This window comes from Abramis brama, assembly GCF_963993115.1.
Source record: "Abramis brama genome assembly, chromosome: 1".
NCBI lineage: Eukaryota > Metazoa > Chordata > Actinopteri > Cypriniformes > Leuciscidae > Abramis > Abramis brama.
The window spans coordinates 53,354,525-53,375,900 of NC_139963.1; the positions used below are offsets into that span (position 1 = coordinate 53,354,525).

The 21,376-nt window shown below is 41.4% G+C and overlaps 1 protein-coding gene and 2 long non-coding RNA genes across 3 annotated transcripts in view; 1 reads left to right on the top strand and 2 right to left on the bottom strand.

The window, feature by feature from the left end:
* The window catches only part of LOC311097528 (uncharacterized protein), a gene marked incomplete at its 3' end in the record, with an annotated part of 85,292 nt that overhangs the window by 43,339 nt on the left and 20,577 nt on the right, over window positions 1-21,376 (bottom strand). The gene's annotated exons all lie outside the window — the stretch shown is intronic.
* LOC311090512 lies at window positions 3,248-5,348 on the top strand. The gene is made up of 3 exons (XR_014607899.1): window positions 3,248-3,406; window positions 3,818-3,953; window positions 4,537-5,348. It is a non-coding gene; the product is annotated as an uncharacterized lncRNA (long non-coding RNA).
* Window positions 5,815-8,169, bottom strand: LOC311094067. Its single transcript, XR_014608553.1, has 3 exons — window positions 7,568-8,169; window positions 7,365-7,444; window positions 5,815-6,992 (listed from the first exon to the last, which is right to left on the bottom strand). It is a non-coding gene; the product is annotated as an uncharacterized lncRNA (long non-coding RNA).

The following is a 21,376-nucleotide window of genomic DNA, read 5'->3' on the forward strand; positions in this document are numbered from 1 at the left end:
AATGCTGACCTCTGCTCAAGTTCCCCTATACTTGGTTGCTCCACAACTGAGCTAGATTCTGAAACACCTGACTCCAATGCTACACTTGGGAATTCAACATGTTCCAGTTCTGCAACAGAGTTGCCTTGCATGTCGGAACCAGTATAGGTTTTCTCATACTGCTGCAGGATTTCTGACTCTGTGGCCCTAAGCATTGATTTAATTTTCCGCCTCTTTGACCAGCGTGATGTCATTGTGCAAGTGGTGCAAGTTGTTTGCAGAAATGAAATAAAATGAAATCAAAAATGTTGTTTTGCTTACTTGGTATGCAATAGAGTGATCTGTAAAAGAACAGAAAAGACAAAAGTCAGTGTTAAAAACAGAAATTAAAATTCACAATCACACAGTGTGACTGTACTTTATACATATGTACTCAGGTAACTAATCTGTTATAAAAAATATAACAAAGAAAGTTTCAAATAAACATATAATATACAAATTAAATAAACAGTGGTTTATTTTTTTCAGCTACAACAGATTTAACAGTAGCATTCAAGAAATAAATGTAAAATATATATATATAAAAAAAACGAAAAACACTTTAATGTAGGCCTATAAAATATACAATTATCATTAAAGCTATGAATTACGCCCCCTCTACTGGACTCCCTTCAGCTCAGATCACCATAAATGTTAAAGTGATTTTAATGATAAAATATGCTATTTAAAAAATCACATTTGCCAACTGCATTCTTCCTATATTGAATATCAAGCTAAAATAGCAATATTTTAGCTAAGGATAGTCTTAGGGAAAGTCGAATTTTGATTGGTCGTTTGAAATCAGACAAAGTCTGAAATATTCGTATGCGTTTTTTTTCGTATTCTTCTTTCGGTGGCTCTGCAGACGAGACATTATTGACTGGCGCCGGTACTGGTTCAGTACAAGAAATAAATTAATACAGGCATGTAAGGAACATTATAGTGAGTAAATCATGATGTATTTTTTTGGAAGGCGAACTAGGAAAAGCGACAGCATATTTAGACATGAATTAGATTTTCTCTCAACTGTTTTCTTTAATTTAAAGAAAAAAAAGTAATATTCTGATCAATATTGTCAAACAATGTTCATATTGAAGGTTATAAAAACAAACATAGTGTAACCTTGCTGTCTATCTGCAGTGTATCCAAAAAAAAGGGGTCAAATCACATTACATTCTAACATTGCAACATTACAATCTAAAAACAAAATAATGCTTTTTAAAGAAGTAGTTAAATTTACTAAACTTAAAAAAAAGCTAATATCATAAAAATACACATGTAGGTTTGAAATTTTCTAGCACATTTGTTCACCAACAACAACAAATATTCAACAACAAATATTTTAGCTAAATATATTTATAACTTAGTGCTAATGTATATTTTAGTCAGAATAATTGCGCTCCTATTCTATTGCGCTCCTTTGGCGCGCATGCACGCGGCGGCGCTCGTTCACTTCACTCATAACAGAAAACTGGAAATATTGACTTTCTAACATTTACAGATGGAGAATATGTCCGTGAAATGTAAGTTATGCACTGAGGAAATTATTGGATGTCACTTAAGCTTATGGCTAAATATTATTAGAGGTATATTTGTTTCCACCAATCGCTGCACAAGTGAAGTTTACGTATGATGACGAAAGCACGTTAGTGCGAGCCCTTCCGGAACCCATAGAGAATGCATTGCAGTGCCTGCAGTTCGAAAAATAAATAAAAATCTTTGAATGTAAGTCTATGGGAATACTCTGGGCGATTCTCAGGCAGAGAGAAATCGCCCAAAAAGAGAACGTGACTTGGCGCTGATTGGACTATATCCAAAGGCAGAACAACAGTGAGTGACTGCTAGAGTAACTCTGTGGTCCCTTTCACACTTTGGTGGTGGTGGTGCGTCGCCTGATCGCCCTAATGAAGAAACCACCGCTGATCGTGCCGCGAGATGTTTCAAGTATAAGTATGTGGGGCTAGCCCCCCCAAGCCCTGGTTGTCAGGCGTTGTAAAGTGCACGCGCTCAGAAAAGGTGAATGTCAAAACAGAATGCCAATGAAATGTTTTCCTCAAAAGCAGATCTTGGAGAAGATCATCAAAAATCGTGATATCGCGAGCACTAGTATAAAACCACTGTTATCATTTCTGAAAACAAACACGGATTTACAAAACTGTATCGCACGCATATCGCAGCCCTGCTCGAGGATTATTCATATTTTGGATTTGTATTACGACGAGATGGTCTAATCGGCATTTCCAGTTACTCGAGACAGTTCTGCATTGAGTAAAGTAAAGGTAAGTCATGTCTTCTGTGTAATTCTGGCCCGCCGTGGTCACTTCTGTGGGTAGCGCTAGGTGGAGCACTATGCTAGCGTTGGTTCCGCCTGTGTTCCCCGGCGGTCAGAAGAAATAGTGGTGCTTTTAATAGATTTCACGACACTAGCCATGGGTACACACATGTATTTTGAGCTAGCTATCACAAAAATAGGTAGGACTCGGTGGTTTTACTAACTTTATGAAAAGTTTAACTGACACGTAACCACAATCAGCTTCGTGGGAAATTAAGAATCAATGTCGCACAAGTCCACACAGTAAAAATTAGATTTGTTGACTCACCATTGCGGTTAATTGACTCTGTGCACGAGAAAAATGCTAACTTCCGGTTTGAGGGCGGAAGTTGGGTACTTCGTTTCCGGTTGCCGCCTTGTTTACATCAGTGGACCGGCGTTAACCGGCGTTAAGTTAGTTTAATCGTTCGCAATGGACCTAAAACATTAAAAAAAACGATTCATTTTTCAAAGGGCAGTCGGTGGTAATAACCACCATTGCTGCGTGCCACTATGTACCGCCGGGGGGAGATTCAACACAACCTTGAGCTTCCATAGTTTCCCAAAGGAACTTAATTTACGCGCCCAGTGGCTTGTTAAAATCAGAAGGGAAGGTTTCACCCCCACCATCAACTCCAGAGTGTGCAGTCGCCACTTCGAGAAAGAAGAGATAGTAATATCTTCTTCGGGAAAGCGGTGTCTTCGACCTAAGGCAGTTCCATCCTTGTTCGGTTGGAATAATTACACTAAAAAAAACCAGCGACCCGGAGTTTGGGAGCGCCGCCCTCGAGCAATCCAGGCTTTGGGCCGCGCTCCAGAGGATGACTCCGCCGTGGACATGGTGACTGAGGTGGATGAAAACACACCTGTTCTGGTTGTGCTGAGTTGGCTACGACACCCCTGATGAAAGACCACGATTACACAGCCAGCTCTTTTATCGTGGTCGACCGGATGAAATTTGAGAACATGTCGAGGCAGATCGAGGAGCTCACAAGGCAGCTCGAGTCACATCATTTGGAGAGATTTGGGTTGCAGTGGTTCTGCCACATCACCTGATGACTTTCGGTACTATACCAGGTAAGAAATCAGAGATTTCACACCATCACATTTGGTGTATTTTATTTACTTTGTTCTGTAAATAATACATATTTTATGAATATATACATACATGTCTCCGCTGACGAGGCAATAAAAAATTTAACAGCAGCCGGTGATGTGATTAGCTTTAAAGTTTCACGATAGCTGTATAATAGTTTGGCTAGTATGGATTTTTGCGGTTCCATACAATGCGTGTGTGGTGTGTGTCTGATGTGTGTGAATTGCGACTTTGTGTGTTTCAGTAAAGAAGAATAAAATATAATGAAGAAATATAATTAACAGATCTAGAGAAAACAACGCTAGATTCTATGTTCACAACTTGAGAATGTTTTGATGTAATCTGAATGCCATCAATAGAAAAACTATATGATATGTGCTGTTTGTATGCAGATTTCCATCATATGAGCATTTCATGGCCTTTTGGAATCTAATCCAAGAGGCAACGAGCAGAATGGTGAGAGTCACCAGTGGTCAGAAGAACCTTTCCACCAGTACATCCACTGAGAGCCCTATGAACAGATCAACTGTAAGTTCTACAATAAACATATAAAGACTTCAGATGCAAAAGTCTCTAAGTGCCACCTGAAATTTTCTTCAAAAATTAGCATTTTTATCAAGCTTGTATATTTAAGTTAAGTACTTTCACTTTTATTACAATTAATAGGTAATTTTCATTGCCATTAAAGTGAAATAACTGAACATAAACATACAAGCTTGACAAAAATGATCATTCTAGAAGAAAATTTCAGATGGCACTTAGAGGCTTTTGCATTTGAAGTCTTCATATATACTACCAGCTTGGTCCATGTGAATTACACATTTTGCACTGTTAGCTGTGTTTTGTTTTTTGCTTGCTCTGGCACTCTTGTTGTCTGTGCAAGCGACTACCTGCATTTGTTGCTCTGCTCCTTTGGCTGCTCAGCTCCACGCTGGCCTGCTATAGGCAGCTTACTCTTTTACCACCAGTTAAATCATTGATGAAAGTTTCCAATTTTTAGATTACATACACCCCCACATGCACTGCATATTTTAATCACCTTAGTTTGTGTATTTTATCTTTGTTGTATAGTGTTTCTATCTATTAATAATACGGTAACTATTTTCCCCAGAAATTGCTGCCAATTGACGAGCTCTTCCTCTTCCTTAACTATCTATCAACCGGCTGTACACAAAGGGAACTTGCTCACAAGTTCAACATCCAGTTGATGACGTGGTCCAACTTTCTATATACTTTACTTGGATCTCTCTCGATATGGATGACAAGCGGATCAGTGAGAGCAAACTGCCCCACAGATTTCCATGGGACTTATGAAAACACCCAGGTCATCCTCGACTGCACAGAAATGAGGTGCCAAACCCCTACCTCCCTTCTGCTCCAAAGTGAGGTATTTTCCACATACAAGTCGCACTGTACATTCAAAGCGCTTATTGGCATGTCCCCCCATGGAGCATTAACATTTGTGTCGGCACTTTTTGAAGGCTCCATCAGTGACAAGGAGATTTTTCGTCACTCCGGCATCACCTCCCTCCTAACACCCGACATGGAAGTTATGGTAGACAAGGGGTTTCTGATAGATGAGCTAGTTTCCGGGAAAGTGCATCGCCCAGCTTTTATGTCCAAACAGGATCAAATGTCCGAGGTGGATGTCCTTAAAACCCAGGCCATTGCACGTCTGAGAGTCCACGTCGAGAGGCTCATTAGGAGGGTCAAAGAGAACAAACTTTTTGACACGGTCATCCCTCTCTCCATTTGTGGGAATATAAACCAGCTTTTTACTGTTGCATGTCTCCTCACTAATTATCAGTACGGACCCCTGGTCAAGAAATGGATGGTCTGATTTTCTGGTGGCCGGATTTCCTAATCCATTCTATAATGAACTTTGACACCACACTCTCCTGGCAAAATAAAGGCCAATAACACATCACACAATACTCATACAGTTTTGGAAATGATTTGCTGTTACTCTGCAAATAAAACTGCTTTACTTTTAGTGCTGTCTACAGCTTTGTTCTGTGTGCTTCCTGTTGACTGTGATTTTTTTAGAAGACCCATTTATTTAAACTGGCTTTTTGATTTTTTTTAGCACTTTCATATTTTATCTAAGGTGTTTTATATTTTAATAATTTAGTTATTATATGGTTTTGATGTGTTTTTTATCTCTCTCTCTCTCTCTATATATATATATATATATATATATATATGTATATGTGATTCTTGCTCTGTATTGTTCTGTATTATCTGTTTTTGTGGGTTTCACAGTTGTAAAGCACTTTGGTCAACCTGAGCGTTGTTGTAAGGTGCTATATAAATAAATTTTGATTTGATTTTGTAAAAATGCAAAGACCATTTGTCTGTTCTTCAGAAAGCAAAAACACATAACAGATTTCAAGTGAACTGTATTTGACAAACTTCAATTTCATAAATGGTTAACATGAAAGTGTCACTGCCCTTCAATAACAATGCATACAAAGGCACAAATGAACATTTATAATAATAGAATATATAACATATACATATAAGATAACATATAAGATAATAACAGATTTAAAGGAGTCTTCTGTAAAAATGTGCCCAAAACTCAGGAATGACAAGCAACCAATTTACGCCACTGCCAGGTATTTGTCCATGTACACGTGAAAGTAGAACTTATCTATCCCACGCTTAATTTGTTCCATCACACTTTCATCCCTCTGTATTCTTTGTATGAAAACATCATCTTGAGCGGAGACGACATAATCGCACCAACTCATACCGGTGACAAGTAGTTGGCCCTGAACTTGCCAATAATAGGCATGAGTTGGTTTGAGCTGCAATGACCCATTGATGACCTTGAGATACGGTGCGTCTACATAATTTGGAATGTTTGGACATTTTATTTCCAGAAGGCCAAACTGAGGCTGCTCCAAGGGGTCAAAAACAACCCCATCTGGTGAGGCACCAATCCATGGTGCATCCGGTTGTACCACAAACCCACATTTGTAGTGGTTCACACGTTTTATCTGGCAATATTCCCAGATCGCATCTGCCTCCAACTCCAAACCCCTCTTCATAGGCCCTGTCTGATGAGTACCTCTTAGAATGCGTTCAGCAAGTCCCTCTTCAGAGGTCTTGCCCACATGGCAGATCTCTCTAAAACGAGATGCAGTCACCCGTGGTTTCCGTACATTGTACCAATCGGCACACAAACTCTGCTCTCGCGTAGCACATTCAATCTTCTGGGCCACTTCCAGGGTAACCTCGAGACTTTTAATGTGCAGCTGTTGCTTCCTGGAACAGACAAACATGCACTCTGATGGTTCAAGTCTGTAGCCTTGCAGTGGCAATGATGGAGGAGGTGGAGCATCATGGAGAGTCTTTGCTTTCTCTTTGGCAGGTTGCTAATAAGAAAGGGGACTTCCATGTTGCACCTTGCCGAACAGTGAGTCCACAAGTGGGATATCCTCACTTATTCCCATGCTGCAGATCATAGGGCGGTCAGCATCAGCTAAATATTTGTACACCTCAGACACCCGAAGAACTGAGAGGTCAGGAAGTTCCCCATGAAGGCCTTTGTACAGTTTACTCCTGTATGTTAGAAAACACACACACACACACGCTAAAAATCTGCAACAGAGTAATACATTTTGCTTGAGGGGAAGAGCATTCTGAAAATAGAATACAATAACCAGTACAGTGACAGGTCATCAGAATTAATAATAAAATTGAATTTCATGATTTAAGGTGTGCCTGCTTTGGCCAACTTGAAAGACACCTGCAGAAGGATTTGAAACATTTTAAGTGGCATCATTCATTTATGAAATTGGTTGGACCTATAACTCACTAGATGTAAAACACATAGAACCTACCGTGTAACAATAATAATTTCCCCCCACTGGTTTTAAATGCTATTGTCCAATGGAATGTTGTTTTCTGAAATCCTATAAATGGAGCACTTACCGCACTCCCTCTGCGGTCTTTCTTGTTTTCGGTTTGGCTGAGATCACAGCCATCTTGTCAACAGGGCCCGGCTTTATCCCCTATGTCAATATAGTGAAAAATAAATAGAGAATGTAGGCAAGTAGGATTGTTTTTAATCCACTGTAAAGCAGGTACAATTATGAAAAGCGCTTTATAAATAAAGTTTGATTGATTGAACTCACCATAACTCTAGGCTTATGCCACTGTTGTTCACCTTCAGTGCAGCCTAATATTGGGGGAACAACTTGGAGTTTCAATTGCGAATAGTGTGCAGATTGAAACAGAAGAGCTACACAATGGTTGCATAAAGCTTTCCCAGCCTTGCAGGTGCAGGAGAAGTGCAGAAGTAGCACAGGCTGCAAATCTTTTAAGACAACCTATTAAGTAAAACATATCAATGTATTTAATGTAATCAATGCATATCCCTTGACAGTATTACTCATTTCTTAAAAAAAAAAAGCCTGTCTGAACACCCCTTGACATGATGCAGCCTGACATAATCCTAGAAAAATAACAATACCCTACGTCCATCAATACCCTACAGCCTAACAATACTCTACCCAACATTAGGCCTACTAGGATTTGTACACTGAACACAATTTCACACTGCTGCTGACTGTAACCATACTCTGAGCTTGTGAGGTTTCTCAGCTTTCCTCATGGACCTGAAGCACTCTGCCCTGACAACCACCTCTCCTGAGCCCTGATCTTTCTCAGACACTGCAGAAAAATAACAATATTAGCAAGTTAGTAATAGAATAACATGCAAGTTAGTTGGTAAGTATAATAATTATCAACTGTAATAGTTGCAACTATTAATAACTATTATTAATTAGCAACATATTGTTATCAAGCTATCTAAAGCTTAAGCTATCTAAATCCATTTATCTAAAACTATGTTCGTTTGTTCATAGTCAAGTCAATCAACACAGTTTTCACACATATTTGGGTGGAGCCAGGCGCTGCTGCATTGTGAAAAGTAAACAATGTTTTCACATCTGCTTTTTGTCACCGCAGCCAAGCAGTCGCTTTACAGAGTGGAGCGTTGCGTATCCATGACAACTAGACGGAAGTTTTTAGGCTACTAATTATTTATTTATTATTATTATATTATACCCTTTAACCAGGAGAAGCCCTTGGGGTTAGAACATATTTTGCAAGGGAGACCTGTCTAGAAATATGTGTGAAAACCTTACAGTCTATGGTGAAAACAGCCTAACTTGATAACGAACGAACAATGTCGGATACCTTTACTCCCTGTATGACATGTGTAGGAGTGGTTGTCAACAACATAGCCTCCGAACATCATAAACAAAACAACGGCTAACACAAACTGTTCGGGAAAATGCAAAATCTAACGCATGATTTTTATATATGACTTTTATAATGTACAGAGAGATAACATAACAGTTACCAGATAGCATAGCTTGAGCACGTAACTTAGCATGGATGTTGTTGTGACTTACCTTCAAAATTATGCAAATACTGAGAGATGTAATATTTAAACCCCTTCTCTCTCTTGCTCTGGGGAGCTGGAGAAAAATCACTAACCAGTCGATGAACATCATCGACTGTAATATTTGGCAAATGTCCAAGACATCTGGAGAAATATACATCCTCTGCGTCATCCATCAGGCTACCGGAAACTAGACACCCCCTATCGGTTTCGCAGCCGGAAGTAGCATATGCTAACGTGCACATAGTCAATTCTTCAGGAGGAACGTGTCTCTGCGTACAGCAGTGCGCTTGATGAAAATATCAACGATGATGTCCAGGTCCTGCTGTCGAGCCACTTCTTTGTGAGAGTTTATTATAACGATGTGATTTAGTCGGGCCATAGTTGTCGGCCATAGTTGTTGACCATATTGTTTTCAGTCGGCGCATCCCAGAAAATGACCTCTCTGAGCAGCAAGATGTTACAGGGACAGTCAGAGCCAGTTTCAAAAGCTTTGTGACTTCTGATAGTAACATTCTCAAGTGCTCGCCTCCATCTCCTTTCATGAAGTCATATACATCTTGAAAAGTTGTAAAATGAACACCTTTCTGTTTTGCCAAGTCCAAACACATGTCTCTATGCAATGTCAGCCTGCTTCCATCCATATCATCCCCATAGAACTGAATAATGCTTTTACAGTCGGCCTTCCCAGTTACAAAATCTTCAACATCTTGCATGTGTTACATGCGCTTCTGCTGTAGTATTTTTCCAAAATTCTTGGAATCCTTCACTAAGACACTTTATGTCTTCTCTCAGTGTGTCAATCAACTGCCTAGCTTTTTGTAGGTGCAGCTGGCTGTTTTGAAGTGCAACACTAGCCGCGTTTCCATTACAGATTTGCGCAAATGTTTTGCGCTATTATCTAAATATCGATAAAAAACTATTGCGAAATGACGCCGTTTCCATTAACCGATGTTATGCGACTAAAACGTCCTTTTTTCTCTCGCGATAAGTCATTCCAAAAATCACGGCAACGGACGTTGGTTTATATAATATCACAGCCACCGCATTAGACATTATTATTATTAATGGAAGGATACGTGGCGTGTTATCCAAGCATTAATGGCAGGGAAAGACCCTTATACTGCGAACGACACATAAAGCCTATGGAGTTGCTGGGTGTTTCGCCCTCATTTCTGCTCCGAGGTTTTGATTGTGGCATTTATTTGAGATTTAGAATCCAGTATTCCTATAGGCTAATTATTGTTTCTTTTATTAATTTAATAAAGAACTCTGTCTCATATTCTGTCCAAACAATCCATGTAGGCTACTTTTGTGTCCATTCGTTTTTCCTTTTTTAACCCCTAATTGAAAAACGAAAAATGAACGGTTGTTGTCTTTTTAAAACGCAAAGTTGAACACCAAAATTTTAATTTGAACTGGCTAGACCAACTGCTGCGCAAAAAAGTAAATATCGACGAATTTTCAGAGTTTATGACTTTTTGCCTCTTTATTAAACATTTAAAATATTCACAAATTAGTATGGAAAACATGTCGATTTTACTGGTTTTATAAGGCCAAATTAGAAACTGGAATTGATGTCTTTCCCGCAGTGCTGAATGAGAAGAGCCATTAATAATATTATTAATAAACTATTGTTTTGGCTAAAATCACATCTCCATCTCCGCTGTTAAGCAGACAGATTACATAATCAGAAGGTATTAGCCTTCGATTCGAATTTGTTCATTTTAAAGTGGACATTTCAAGCTTTAGCCTACATATAGGCTATATTTTATTTCAGTTCTCACACTCCAATTTACGGAGATCATGAAAGTGCGTCTGATTGTTTTCTTTTATTTTACAAAAGTACAACGTTTTCTTGTTATTGTAAGGTTACGCAAATAAAAGTAGTTGAGAATAATGTATTCTTTTTTTCTGTATGACCAGAAATGATTGAGTATTTTATCCACTGTTGATAGGAAAATGCAAGTGTTCACGGCCGCGCCTCCGTGCCATGCAGTGCGCGCTCCACACTCAGCTTCCTTTTTTGCATAAAAGCGTCTTCTAAATATAGCCTATTAAATGTTATAATAAAATAATATAAAATTATTATAATTTGCGTAGCTATACATGGACCTCAAACACACCGCGTCTTCTAAATCAGGTGACTGTAAATGCGCAAAAACTGTTTCCATTGCAGTTTTGCGAAATATTCCTTTTTCGAATTGCCTGAAAAAACAACTCATGCGAGCGTAAAAACTTTTTTGCGATAAACGGGAGTTTTTGCGAAATTGACGTGTTTCCATTGTGCGTATTTTCAATTCGCAATTTCAATTTGCGCAATTTGAAGGGTAATGGAAACGCGGCTACTGACTGTTTCCATGCGAGAGAAGAATTTCAGCACGAGTTTCAAGGAGGAAAAGGTGCTAAATTTTAGCAGGTGCGTTAGAAGACCGTTTGCTTTCCCTCCTGCCTCTCCCCTTTTTTTTTCAGACAGGTCCTCCAGAAATTCCAGAAGCACACTGTAGTTGGATGCAATAGATTGTAACAAGGCGGTTTTCAAGGTCCATCTGGTAGGGCACAGAGGTCTAAGAGATGAAGCGTTGTCATCTTGAAACTCCTGGAACCAGGCCAGTAGCTTTGGTGAATTTCTGAAGAGTGTGACCAGGTCACGTTTATTTGTCAAAAAGTTGCGTCATGCAGGAATGTTTTCGGAGACATGTGCAGTTCAATGGATGTACTGTGCTCGAGGCTCACATGCAAGCCTGCAGACCTGTTCGAATACCGGACACATTTGATGCGCCGTCATAGCACTGTCCTCTGCATTTATTGACTGGCAGGGCGAATCTCATCAGAACATCTTTTAAAAGCTGAAAAAAGTGTGTCTGCTATTGTTTTTGATGTCTCATAAAATCCTAAGAAACGTTCTTCTGGCTCCAGATTTTCAGTCACATAACGTAAGCAAACAGACACTTGTTCTTTGACTGTACTATTGGTTGTCTCATCCATAATTACAGAGAAAACCCCAGCAGACTTTACTTCTCCAATTAGCTTTCTCAAGACATCATGAGACATCATTTCAATCATCTCGTTTAGGATGTCATGAGAGAGCCACTTGTTCTCCTGACGAGCCAGCCATGACTTTAACTCTGCGATATCTTCAGCACGCACATATAGCATCTGCATAAAATTGGACTCTTGGTCAATTTTTCCTCTAATGGCCACTAATGGCAGTTCGATGCAAAGTGCACTTTTCATGTGATCTAAATCGTTCGAGTGCTTTAGCCCAGCTTGAAAAACCATCTTGAATGAAAGCTTTTAAAGATTCTTGGTTGTGGGTTGATGATGGAAGAGGGGCATTCATGTTTTTAGCTGTAGTGCAGATGTTACAAAACACACTTTGTTTTTTGTGGGGTCATAAGCTATCCAGGGGAATTTTCCTTTTCAACTAACCTGGTATGTCCTTCCCTTATTTCGTTGTCCATGTTCACTGCAACTCCTAGCTTCACTGTAGATCCTAGCTTTGCTGATCTTAGCTTCGTTACTGCTAGCTTCACTGCTTCTAGCTTCACTGTTATGTGCTTCTAAAAGGACACTTGTGGTGGATGTCGATACACAAGCATCATTATTAGGTTTTGCATTTTTAATAAGAAATCTGTACATTTTAGTCTCACTCTGAATCTGATTACCGAAAGCACATACACACACGGCACTGTATAGTGGGCGGATGGAGCGGGGTCTCTAAAGAGGCGTTTTCATCCGAGTGTGACTGTCACAGTGTGACAGACGCTTCACATAGCACCAACTGCAATGTTTAATTTTAAAGTATATCAAGACATGTCATACCTGTCAACTAAAAGGCAAGCCGAATCAGAAGATCAAACCTGCTCCACTGTTTCCTATTCCTGTTGTTAGTCCCCCTTTTGAGCACTTGATTATCAATTGTGTAGGCCCACTGCCTAGATCAAAATCAGGTAGTATTTATTTGCTCACTGTGATGTGTGCATCGACTCTGTACCCTGCGGCCTATCCCCTCCGTACGATCACTGCAAAATCGGTGGTGAAGGCCTTGACTCAATTCATTTCTATTTTTGGCATTCCGAAGATTGTGCAAAGGGATCAGGGTTCTAATTTTACGTCTCATTTGTTTTCACAGGTTTTGAAAATGTTGCACATTAAGCACAATAAAGCTAGTGCTTATCACGCCCAAAGCCAAGGGGCTTTAGAGCGTTTCCATCAGACGCTGAAGTCCCTACTGCTTGCTTATTGTAAAGAGCTGGGGGGTGATTGGGAGCAGGGATTGCCGTGGTTGATGTTGTCAGCACGTGAGGTAAGCCAGGAAAGTACTCATTTTAGTCCCAATGATTTGGTGTTTGGGCACACCGTTGGCTGTGTTCCGCGATAACTGGACTGAAGGTACGCTTCAGAATTTGTTAAGTTATGTGAACGACTTTAAGCGCAGATTGTATGAAGCGGGTAAGATGGCAAAAGAACAATTGCATTCTTCGCAGGGATGTATGAAGTCACTTTGCGATCAGCGAACTGAGAAACGACAATTTATGCCTGGCAATCAAGTGTTGGCTCTGTTACCTGTGGAGGGCTCACCATTTCAAGCTTGGTTTTCTGGTCCGTATGTAGTAGTGAAACAAGTTACTGACTTAAACTATCTTATTGCCACCCCAGGGAGAAGGAAGTCAACACAGTTGTGCAATATTAATTTGTTGATTAACTATTATTGTCATTCTCCTAAAGCGTTAGAGACCAGAACTGATGTGAAACCTGCACTGGTTGTTGAGAGTACTTCACCTGTTCCTTTGGGAGAGGGAATTGGTGAAGGGGTTTCTTTCCCCGAGGATACGGTGCTGTTGGGATGTCTTAAAAATCTCTTAAAAAGACTCTTTGCATAAAAATTTCCATAAAATCTTGACCCATTTAACAGAGAGTGAACGTGTCAACCTCACTGCTCTTATTAATCATCATGTCTCTTTATTTGGTGATGTACCTTTGTGTACACATTGGGCGGAGCACGATATTGATGTTGGGGATGCTGAGCCCATTCGCCAACATTTTTATCGTGTGTCCCCAAATAAACTCTTAGATCTGGTTGCTGAAGTTCAATTTATGCTAGATCATGGCATTGCACGCCCATCATTTTCCAGCTGGGCATCCCCCTGCTTGTTTGTCAATAAATCTGATGGAACTTATCGGTTTTGTACCGATTATAGGAAAGTAAATAAAGTGACTCCTTTCCACTTCCTCGTATTGAGGATTGTGTTGATCGGGTTGGGGCGGCGAAATTTGTAAGTAAGTTCGATCTGCTCAAGGGCTACTGGCAGGTTCCGTTGACAAGAGATCTCTTCTCAGTTTTGGTCTCAGAAATGCACCTGCAACATTTCAACAACTTACAAAGGTGTAAAAAGTACTCAAAAATGTTACTCAAGTGAAAGTACAAGTACTGAGAGAAAATTTTACTCAATTAAAAGTAAAAGTATCTTGCCAGAATCATACTCAAGTAAAAGTAAAAAAGTACCACATTACAATTGTACTTGAGTATTAAATAACATCAAGAATGAAAACTAGAGATTCTTGTTTAAGCTTTTAATCTCTAAAAACATGAAGTGAATGAACCACATACAAGGTTTTATCCTGCTTTAGAACTGTTTGTATTTAATTGTATTTATTTATCAAACTATAAGACTACTATCTAATGCCAGTATGCAACATTCTTTAAACAATCCACTAAACATGCTTTTACCACTAAAAGAAAATAATTCGCTAAGGTACGGCCATGGGTGCTCTTGGTCCTGTGGCTGATTTTGGACTGTGTTCGCAGCTGAATCACGTTCTTCCTCCATTTTCTTCCACTGATTGACCATAGACAGTATACAGTATAAACTGGACACAGCGACCCCATAAATTTCAATGGAGAAAAGTGAAGCAAATTAGAAGAACTCACTTCCTTATGGCTGAGTGTACTGCGCAGACTCAAACTGAATTTGATGACGTAGATGTGACGTGAGAACCTATCTGTCTTCTAGTAGCTGTGCCAAGAGAAATCTGAATCATTCCCTTCCGAAACTTGCAGAGACGGAGAATGTGAGTAGGAGGTGTCCATGAGCTAGGAGCAGGAGCAAATTTATGACTCTCTATGGGCTTCTCCCTTGACTTTATCAGACTTTATGCCTCACGTCCCCCCGATTGACTTCGAGCTTCTCCTCCTGTCTATACGGTAATTTCCAGAGAGTCGCGTGGTTATGGCACAATCGTTAGCCTATTTTTACAAAAACTGCTTCTATGGGCCATAACGTAAGATACAAGGCAATGGAGCCTTTTATACATTGTTGTGTTTCTTTAGAAATAAACAATGGACAAATGGAGTCTTTAAATGCCTCAGATGTTAAGTTATTTGCTGTCAAAGTGAAGCAAAAATGAATGGGAGACAATGGAATGCTAACAGCAGGTGATGGCTTGTTAGCAAATGGCGGCCCCCGGGGTTGGTACGCTTTTCGGCTGTTGGATTTACCCCCTTGATTGACTGTTATAATTTCTCTAATTTCCAGGTCAAGGTGCTGTGCATTGTGGTAATAGATGTGACATGACGTCACTTCCAAAGAACCAATAAACATGTCTGACCAATTTGGTGAAATGTGAAAACGAATCTTATTGGCAGAATAAATGACATTTAAATTAAACTGGGCATCAGCGCAATTCAATTGGTTTGATAATAGCAAGGGAAAATAGAATCAAGTGATCTCGCAGAAAGACGATTCTCTGCCGATCCATCAATCAATATTGCATGATGATAATTCCCACCTTACCGTGATGGTAAACTTCTGCGCTCTGTCTCATAATACATTTATGCGTCAGTTTATTATATATGATATCTGCATTAGGTCACAATAGAGTGAGTTTGAGCAGAAACATTGTAACTGTTTCTACTGTGTTTTGTTTTTTAATACCACTTAGTCTCACAGCTTCTTGAATGGAAAAATTACATTTGACCATCATATTCATTGATGATGGCCAAGTCCAAACACACTCTGGAAAATATATTTCCCATTTATGAATGATCAATATATGGTTTAACCGTATATTTGAAAATATACAGAATAATGCATTGTGTTAATATATTACAATATACTGAATAATAAGGAATTGCCGCTTTTCATATATTTAAAAATATGTGACAGTATATTCACTAATATATCATAATGTATGTAATTTTATATTCAGTAATATACTTGATTATTTATAGATCACGCCCAGAAAGTGTCACGGTTGTCTCAAGTGTCTCTCTTCCCGTGTGTTTGTGTGTGCTTGTGGGTGTGGCCGCTGATTACCTCAATTATCATCAGCACCAGCTGCGGTCTATTAGCCATGCCTTTATTAGCTTATTGTCTGCTGTCTTGTATTGTAAGATTGTTGTTTGATGTCAAGTCCTGTTTCCTGACCTCTTAGCCACCTGTCTTCCTGGATTTTGATTCTGTTCCTGAGAGTTCCTGGATTCCTTTGTGGATTATTCCTTCCTGGATATCTGTGAATTGTGCCTGATAGGGATGGGGGAATGAAACCTTGTGAATCACTGAGGCTTTCCCCTGACTGTTCTGGGAAAAAAACGGACCAGCAGATTAATGTGTGAATGAAACACAGGTTTTAATTTACCCACAATAACATAAAATAGGGCTTAAATGACACACATTCAGAGATTGAAGGGTTTCAGGTCCAATGTTTTTTTGTTTTTTTTTAAGAAACCATTTTGCAGAAAAAAAAAAAGTTCAATTTTCACACATAGTTTTTCTTTTTTCTTTGCCTCACATGACAAATGACAAAAGATTGAATGAAACCAGACAGGGGAGATTGCTGTTCAAGATTTCACAAACAAAACAAACAAACAAAAAAAAAAAAAGCCATGAGAGTCCTTGATTCATTCACTAATGTCTTAAAGTTCGTTATTTTTTTCAAACTCAATTTTTCCTGTTCAATTTCAACCAAAAGAAAAGAAGAAAAAAAGAAAGAAAAAGAAATAATCCAAACAAGTGTTTGGTGTATGGGTGTGTGCATGTGTAATGAGTGTGTATGTGTGTGTGGGTGTGTGTTGGCTGCGTGAGGCAGTCTGTGTAGCGGCCGCAAATCCAGGGCTGGGGAAAGAGGTTGGAGACTTGGCGTGAGGTTAAAAGATGATGGACATCAAGACTAATACCTGAGGCAGGCGAACCAGGCTGGATTGTGTTGCACCAGTCAGGCGAACCATGCAGAGCTCGATTTCTCCATCACTTTGGCGATCGCACCCAGTCAGCGCATGCACAGAGATTCCAGCAAAGAATAGCAACGACGGCCTTCAGGTAGCGTGTGTCCCACTCCGATAACCTACACATTTGTTTTGTTTTTTTCCCAGTCTCCCTCTGCCGTTTCTAGCTCTCTTTTATATTCAAATTACTCATTGGTTTCCGCCCATTAGAAAAAGTGAAAAGCTGGTATGGATTTCCTCCATATCGCCACAGTTGCTTAACCAAAAAAAACTGGTACGGTTTACTCCCGGATGACAAGCTACAATGAAACAATGACCCCACCGAATGACGTCAGAAACGATACTGGTTACTAAACGCAACCTCGGTTCTCTCTAAAAGAGGGAACGAGTATTGCGCAAGTAAGCTTACGCTACGGGTAAAGTCATCTTTTCTCGAGATATGAAGCCAAAAATTATCCTTAATTTTGTATTTATTGTCAACGCAGTGCAGCGGCTAGCAGAGCTAGAGCAGGCTACCTTGCGCGCTCATTGGCTGCCGTGCAGCAACTGCTTTTGCCTTCCAGTGAGCCCGGCGTGACGTCGCGCCCTCACGCGTCACAGCCCGCCAGAATGGGCAGTGGCTAAGCGTATAAAAGGAGGGCTCGGAGGCTAAATCTCTGGTTTCTTTCGACTGAAGCGACATGAGCTCGTGGCGCGAGCACGGCAGGTTACGCAATACTCGTTCCCTCTTCTAGAGAGAACCGAGGTTACGTTTAGTAACCAGTATCGTTCTCTTATGAGAGTTTCTCTCGTATTGCGTAAGTAAGCTTAGGCTACGGGAACTCTTTGTCCACGCCGTGCGCGGCTAGCATCCACACATAACTCCCGGGGAAGCCCGGGGAGCACTGAAAAGGTGGGAAAACAGGTGGCCAGCAGAGCGGGCCAACACATGTTCATAAGCACACATTAGGGGAATTAGAGCGGCACTGCCGGTCTACACATCTACTGACACAACCCTTATTGGTGCAGCTCAACCAGAAGAGCTAAATCAAGTAACTGGCCTGCGTGCAGAAGTCTAAGCAGGGCAACACACGACTTAGACAGATAGAAGTTTAGCCTGCAGGGCGGGAACTTCCAGGTTATAGAACCTAACAAATGTAGAGGGGGAGGCCCAGCCAGGAGGCCCCTAGCGTCCACTATTCATCTGGACAGACTGTGTTTCGAGGCGGCGAGACCCTTGGTGCGCCCTCCAAACGAAACAAAAAGCTGCTCCGAGCGCCTAAAGGTGGCGGAGTGCGTGACGTAACACCTCAAAGCCCTAACGGGGCAAAGGAGGTTACTATCAGCCTCACTGCCAGAAGTCGGCAGGGCTGAGAGGGAAATGACCTGTGCTCTGAAAGGAGTGCCCAACACCTTGGGGACATAGCCGTGCTTCGGTTTGAGAATGACTAGGGAGTCATTAGGTCCAAACTCAAGACACGCTGCGCTAACTGATAGCGCGTGTAAGTCACCCACGCGTTTCACTGAAGCCAGAGCTATCAGAAAAACGTTTTTGAACGTAAGGTATTTCAGCTCCACAGAGTTCAAAGGTTCAAAGGGATGAGCTTTTAAGGCCTCCAGGACCAATGACAAATCCAAGATAGGGACCAAGGGGGGCCGCGGAGGATTTAATCTCCTGGCACCTCGGAGGAAGCGGGTAATGAATTCATTCCTTCCCAATGCGCAGCGCCGGCGAACACTGCAATAGCCGCAACATAAACTTTGAGCGTGGAGGGGGACCTGCCCGCGTCCAGTAGCTTTTGAAGGAAGCCCAAAACTGAGGGTTTAGATTCTTTCCCGCGCACCATTTGTTAAACACAGAATATTTAGACGCATAGAGCCGCCTTGTAGAGGGGGCTCTGGACTGCGCGATCGTGTTAACGACCCCTTCTGGCAAATCAACGAGTATCCGTTGATTCCCCACGCATGCAGAGACCAGCGCTCTGGATGGGGATGCAGAATTGAACCTCGGGCTTGGGAGACTTGCAAGACTGATTTTCCCAGTGCGGGGCTATAAGGAGCACTGCACGGCGCGTCTCCCTGATCTTCGCTATCACCTGTGGTAACATCGAGACCGAGGGAAAAGCGTACAACGGGACGCTGGGCCAGACTTGGGCCAGCGCGTCCTCGTTCTTCGAGAAGAACCTCCGGCACTGAGCATTGTCGCTCATGGTGAAGAGGTTGACTTCTGCTCTGCCAAAACGGCGCCACAGCAGCTGGACTGTTTGGCGGTGTAGAACCCATTCCCCGGGGGGAACGTTGTCCCTGGACAGTCTGTCCGGGCCGTCGTTCAGGCGGCCAGGCACATGCGCGGCTCTCAGCGAGCGCAGTGAGCCCTGCGCCCAGACCAGGAGGCGTTCTGCCAGAGCGCAGAGGATTCTGGATCTGATTCCGCCCTGACGGTTCACATAAGCCACCACTGACATGTTGTCCGTACGGACTAGCACGTGGTGTCCTTGCAGGTATGGGAGGAAATGTTTCACTGCATTTTCGACCGCAAGCATCTCCAGACAGTTTATATGAAGGCGTTCCTCCTGATCTGACCAAAGGCCATAGACCGGTCTGCCCTCGTAAAGCGGCGGAGAAGGCGCGGCTGACGAACGCTGAAGTAGTCCAGCAGGCTTTAGACGGGAGGGCAGACTTTGAGCGCCATCTCGCGGATGGGGGGCAAAGGTGCACTGCAACCGCTTGTTCTACCGGAGGGATATGGTTATATCCCTTCTTTGCGGCTCCGTCCACGTGCGAAAGAGTCGGCGAGACCGGGGAGCGGAGTTTAGCAGAGACAGGAGCGTTCCACGACTTCGAGAGTTCAGCGTGGAGCTCGGGCAGAAAGGGTGCTGGCCTGGACGCTGGTGCTGGTACCCGTCGAGCCTGTTCGGTGCGGGCACCTTAGGTGGGGACCACTCGAGGCCCAGGTGCTCGACAGCCATGGTGAGGAGTTTAGTAGGGAGGTTAAGTGACTTTTGACTTCAAGTCATGATGCAAAGGTCCCCTTTGGTATGGAAGTACCTTAGGGCCATAGAAATAAATTTATCCTAAGACACAAGTGAGATCACATTTTGTATCTTATATACGCACATTTTTTAAAAATGGCCGCCGACCATACTTGAGAGGCCCATATCTTTGCTTCTGTTATATCTATAATGACAAATTTGGTATCAACGTGTACATTTTTGGGGTCAAGGAGTCCAAAAAATTAGGTTCCAAGACTAAAAAACAATAATGTTGTCCTTACCATGACAATTGGAGGTGAAGTATGCAATTTTTTATCAAAAACCGCATGCCAAACACAACATGTATGATTTGGATGGGGGAGGTGAAGTAGCCTCTGTGATGTTGGCATAATATGCAGCCCATGAGATCCATTCTCCGGCTTCAAGGTTCTCTTTCACGAGAATGTTTCTGACTCTCTCTAACCACTGGTAGCCTTCTTCAATTACATTGATGAGAGGACGGAGGCTGGATGAGGATGACTGTTGGTATTCAGGGCAGGAACATACAAGACCTCATCTAGGCCAGGAGCCAGGTCCACTCCTCAGGATGTTTTTTGCTACCTTTTTTTCACTATTATTTCCTATTATCTTATACCTTGGGCCATCACAAGTTGATAACAATCACCCCCAACTCGGCCCCGTTTGGTCTCAGGGGCCAAAAAACACCCTTTTTGGGAAAAGCTTTTGGCGGAATGATGTAATTGTGAATATTAAGGTACTGCAGCTACATAAATGGCCATATAACCCTACAATCTTGCATGGTGTATCCTGACACATAGGGGACACTTTTTGGGAAACTAGCAGAAAAAGATTCTGGGGATTGCTGCCTTTTTGCTGTCAAATATCACCCTCAACATACCCCAAAAGACAAAAAAATGGCTGTCCGCCTGACAAATTGTCATCAAAAGTGATAATTTTCAAGCATTTTATTATATATATCACTGCCTCAAATGTACATGAAAAACTTCCCAAGTTTATAAGCTTCAATTTAAGTCCAAGATGACCTTTCTATCTAGAGGATTATAGCTGGTATAACCAAAGTTATCCACTGTACCTCAAATCGGAGAAAACAGAACTTTCAAGCATTACCATTCTATATTGGATTAAGCATATTTTTTGCATATGCACAATGCCTTAAACAAGAGTTGAGACTTGACTTATGTACTGCTATACTATATGAAGTGAATTAAATAAAGTGAAATAAAGTGAAAAGTGAGTCATGTTATGCCCCTAGGTCAGGGCTATTCAATTAGCTTCATTCGAGGGCCGGATTATTAAATCGGAATGTTGAGGAGGG